Here is a 5,581-nt window from a genome sequence, read left to right as displayed (position 1 = left end):
ATGCGCGCAAAAGACTTGTCTTATCAGATGGGACGGTGAATATAAGGGTCCAAGTGCTCCCAAATTTGGCTGGCAGAGTCGCTGGTACCGTTCTTCTACTAGAAAACAATGGCGACGAACTAAATTCTGGGGCCTCCAGCACCCCTGGGAAAGCCCCGATAGTCAAGAGGAGAAGGCAAGATGGAGCTGTGAACGATGATGTCATGGTAACTAATGATCAGGCGGCCTCCGTTGGGGAGGACCGCCGGTCCCAATGAGGACGCTTTGTTGGAACTGTGACGGGATTGGCGACCCCGCGACAGTCAGAGAGCTCCGCGATTTAGTGGAGGCTTGTGCGCCGATGGTGCTTTGCATTGTGGAGACACAGCTTGCGACGTATAGGGTGGAAGGTATGGCGGGTAGCTTAGGTTTGTCGGGTCGTTTTGGAGTAGATAGTGCGGGAAGGAGTGGTGGCTTGTGCTTGTTTTGGAAGAGTGATGTTGATTTGGAAATAAAAACTTTTTCTCAATATCATATTGACTCGGTTGTGAAGGAACCGGGCAAAAACCCGTGGCGTTTGTCATGTTTTTATGGAGCAGCTAACAGGAGCCTGAGGTTCAGGACATGGGACACGATGAAATTCTTACGGGGCGAAAGTACACTACCGTGGCTTTGCATCGGTGATTTTAATGAGATATTGCGGCCAGAGGAGCAAATGGGTCCAAACGAGAGAGATAGTGCACAGATCGAAGGCTTCAGAGAAGTAGTAGATGTATGTGAGCTGGCTGATCTAGGGTACAAAGGCCAGGACTGGACTTTCGAGAAGAGAGTTGCTGGTGGAGAGTTTTGCAGGGTTCGGCTTGATCGAGCGCTAGCTACCGCTAGTTGGCCATACTTGTTTCCGTTCGCCTCAGTTGAACATCTCACGGCGGCAAAATCTGACCACAGCCCCATACTGTTGATGAATGAACTCGAGGCTAGTAACTTGAGGATTGCACTGAAGAAACCATTCAGATATGAGTGCTGCTGGGAAACGGATGACAAATTTGCTGCAACTTTGAAACATGCGTGGGAGCAGGATCTGCCTGCGACCAACCTGACAGAACTAGCAGCAAAATTAACCTCGGTTGGCTCTTCACTGAAGCATTGGAGACAAGCGAGCTTTGGGTCAGTAAGGCAAGAGCTACGGCGGCTGCGCCAACAACTAGCAGAACTGCGAGCTGATCCTTTGCGAACTGGACCAGGAGAAGAAGAAAAGATGATCCAAGACCGGATCGTCGAGATCTCATACAAGGAGGAAATAATGATGAGACAGAGGTCCCGTATAGACTGGCTCCGTGCAGGCGATAGTAATACCCAATATTTTTAGAAGAAGGCCAGTGCTAGGAGAGCTCGAAACAATATATCCCAGTTGGAGAAGCCGGACGGGACAGTCACATTGGATGCCGCTGAGATGGCAGAGATGACAAGCCAGTTCTATGAAAATCTGTACCGACCGGAGGGATGCATAGGGATGGAGGAGGTGTTGTCTCATATCCCGGTCAAGGTAGATGCAAATATGAACGGCAAGTTGAATGCACCTTATACTAATAAGGAGGTTAAGGAAGCTCTTTTTCAAATGTTCCCTACGAAAGCACCGAGGCCTGATGAGTTTCCCGCACATTTTTTCCAGCGACATTGGGATATTTGTGGTCAAGAGGTTACGGGTATGATTATAAGATTGCTCAATGGAGATGACTCACCGGAGGATATCAATCGCACGTTCATCGTTTTGATTCCCAAGATAGTTAGTCCAAAAATCCTCGGACAATTTCGGCCTATAAGTCTTTGCAACATGGTCTACAAGATAGCGTCAAAGGTCTTAGCCAATAGGTTGAAGATCATTCTCCCAGAGGTAATTTCCGAGGAGCAGTCGGCCTTTGTGCCTGGTCGCCTTATCACTGACAATTTCATAACAGCGTATGAATGCTTGCACTACATGAAGTCGAGGAGAGTTAAAAAGATCCGCTTTGTTTCCCTAAAACTAGACATGATGAAGCCTATGACCGTTTGGAGTGGCCTTACATAAAGGCGGTGATGCTAAAGTTGGGCATTAGCCCGCGTTTTACAGAGATGGTAATGCGATGTGTTTCATGAAGGAAATATGTCCTAGAGGCAATAATAAAGTTATTATTTATTTCCTTATATCATGATAAATGTTTATTATTCATGCTAGAATTGTATTAACCGGAAACATAATACATGTGTGAATACATAGACAAACATAGTGTCACTAGTATGCCTCTACTTGACTAGTTCGTTGAATCAAAGATGGTTAAGTTTCCTAGCCATGGACAAAAGAGTTGTCATTTGATTAACGGGATCTCATCATTAGGAGAATGATGTGATTGACATGACCCATTCCGTTAGCCTAGCACTTGATCGTTTAGTATATTGCTATTGCTTTCTTCATGACTTATACATGTTCCTGTAACTATGAGAATTATGCAACTCCCGTTTACCGGAGGAACACTTTGGGTACTACCAAACGTCACAACGTAACTGGGTGATTATAAAGGAGTACTACAGGTGTCTCCGAAGGTACATGTTGAGTTGGCGTATTTCGAGATTAGGTTTTGTCACTCCGATTATCGGAGAGGTATCTCTGGGCCCTCTCGGTAATGCACATCACTATAAGCCTTGCAAGCAATGTGACCAATGGGTTGGTTACGGGATGATGCATTACGTAACGAGTAAAGAGACTTGCCGGTAACGAGATTGAACTAGGTATTGGATACCGACGATCAAATCTCGGGCAAGTAACATACCGATGACAAAGGGAACAACGTATGTTGTTATGCGGTTTGACCGATAAAAATCTTCGTAGAATATGTAGGAACCAATATGGGCATCCAGGTCCCGCTATTGGTTATTGACCGAGAATGGTTCTAGGTCATGTCTACATAGTTCTCGAACCCGTAGGGTCCGCACGCTTAACGTTACGATGACAGTTTTATTATGAGTTTATAAGTTTTGATGTACCGAAGTTTGTTCGGAGTTCCGGATGTGATCACGGACATGACGAGGAGTCTCGAAATGGTTGAGACGTAAAGATCGATATATTGGACGACTATATTCGGAGTTCGGAAAGGTTCCGAGTGATTCGGGTATTTTTCGGAGTACCGGAGAGTTACGAGAATTCGCTGGGGAGAAGTATTGGGCCTTATTGGGCCATACGGGAAAGAGAGAGGGGCTGCCTAGGGCAGGCCGCGCGCCCCCCCATGGCCTAGTCCGAATTGGACTAGGGGAAGGGGCCGCACCCCCTCCTTCCTTCCCTTCTCTCTTTCCTTCCCTTCTCTCCTACTCCTACTACATGGAAGGTCTCCTAGTTGGACTAGGACCACTTGATAGAGGCGAGGGTCCCGATCTTTCGATGAGATGATAACTATCGATTTGGTGGAGACGACTTTGACAATCCGACTACAAACGTGCACGACGTTGCGCCTTAGCAATCGCTAAACCAATCTCCTGAGGTTACTGACGATGCTGGAAGCACGGTCAGCCTAACCACGAAGGTCTATTCCTGCAAGCAATCGAAGAACGAGCAAGAATATGATAAAGCAATCTGAATATTGCAAATATATATGAAGTATTCATAATGGTGGGGATCCGGAAGCGGTCTTGGTCTGGTCGTTGGACACAAACGAAGTACACGAAGTTGCAATGGCTAACTTTTAACTAAAAAAATCCCCAGGAAAAGCTACTAGATGGATCTACTTATATAGGAGCAAGGGGTGGCGGCCAAGGAGGTGGGAGGACGTCCCAAGGCAGCCTAAAACTAAATCTAGGTCGTACAAGGCCAATGGGCCCAAGTGGAGGGGTGGGAGTAGGACTCCTCCCTGGCGCGCCCTCCCTTGGCCGGCCGCCTCCTCCCCCTTGCTCCTTTATATACGGGGGCAGGGGGGCACCCCAAGACACACAAGTTGATCTACGGATCGTTCCTTAGCCATGTGCGATGCCCCCTTCCACCATATTCCACCTCGGTCATATCGTCGCAAAGCTTAGGCGAAGCCCTGCACCGGTAGAACATCAACATCGTCACCACGCCGTCGTGCTGACGGAACTCATCTCCGGAGCTTTGCTGGATCGGAGGCCGGAGATCGTCATCGAGATGAACGTGTGCTGAACTCGGAGGCCCCGTACGTTCGGTGCTTGGATCGGTCGGATCGTGAAGACGTACGACTACATCAACCACGTTGTGATAACGCTTCCACTTACGGTCTACGAGGGTACGTTGACGAACACTCTCCCCTCTCGTTGCTATGCCATCACCATGATCTTGCGTGTGCGTAGGAAATTTTTTGAAATTACTACGTTCCCCAACATTTCATCTGTCACTTTCTCAGTTTTATTTAATGGGGGTAGCCTACAAGATTTCAGGCCAACAAGGGGAATGAGACAGGGGGATCCCATCTCCCCGTATTTATTCTTACTTGTAGCTGAAGGCCTATCATGCCTACTAAAGGCTCAGGTTGGTGGTATTCGAGGTTTGTCGGTGGCAGAATCAGCTCCGATAGTTAATCATTTTCTCTATGTAGACGACAACCTTTTGTTTTTTGAAGCTAACAGTGAGAGCGCTATGCGTGTGCGAGACATCTTGAGAAGGTACTGTGATGCGTCGGGGCAATGTGTCAATACAGAAAAATCCTCGATTTATTTCAGCAAGTGTGTACCAGATTCAATGCGTGATGAAATCAAGAATGCTTTGGATGTACACACCGAATCATTGTCAGAAAAATACTTGGGACTGCCTACAGATGTAGGTAGGAAGAAGGAAGAGAGTTTCAGATACCTGAAGGACAGGATATGGAAACACATTCAAGGGTGGATGGAAAATGCTTGTCAGCAGGGGGAAAGAGGTTTTGATCAAGTCAGTAGCACAATCTATTCCGACATATTCAATGTCATGTTTTAAGCTTTGCCGAGGACTAACTGAACACATAAACAGCCTGCTGAGGAAATTCTGGTGGGGAAGCCAGCAAGGTCAGAGAAAAATGACCTGGGTCTCGTGGAAAACAATGTTTAAACCAAAGAATATGGGGGGGGGGATTCGTTTTCGGGATATCGAGTTATTTAACCTGGCTTTGCTAGTGTTGGAGAATGTTGCAGAAAATAAAAATTTTCTATGCTTTACCAAGATCAATCTAGGGAGTCATCTAGCAACGAGAGAGAGAGGAGTGCATCTACATACCCTTGTAGATCGTGAGCGGAAGCGTTCAAGAGAACGGGGTTGAGGGAGTCGTACTCGTCGTGATCCAAATCACCGAAGATCCTAGTGCCGAACGGACAGCACCTCCGCGTTCAACACACGTACGGTTGGGGAAGACATCTCCTCCTTCTTGATCCAGCAAGGGGGAGGGAGAGGTTGATGGAGATCCAGCAGCACGACAGCGTGGTGGTGGAAGTAGCGGCGATCTCGGCAGGGCTTCGCCAAGCTCAGCGAGAGGGAGAGGTGTTACGAGGCAAGAGGGAGGCGCCAGGAGCAGGGGTGCGCAGCCCTCCCTCCCCCCTCTTTAAATAGGGGCCCTGGGGGGGGGGCGCCAGCCCCCTAGAGATTGAATCT

This window comes from Triticum dicoccoides, chromosome 3B (assembly GCF_002162155.2).
Source record: "Triticum dicoccoides isolate Atlit2015 ecotype Zavitan chromosome 3B, WEW_v2.0, whole genome shotgun sequence".
Taxonomy (NCBI): Eukaryota; Viridiplantae; Streptophyta; class Magnoliopsida; order Poales; family Poaceae; genus Triticum; species Triticum dicoccoides.
This window is presented reverse-complemented; position numbering follows the sequence as displayed.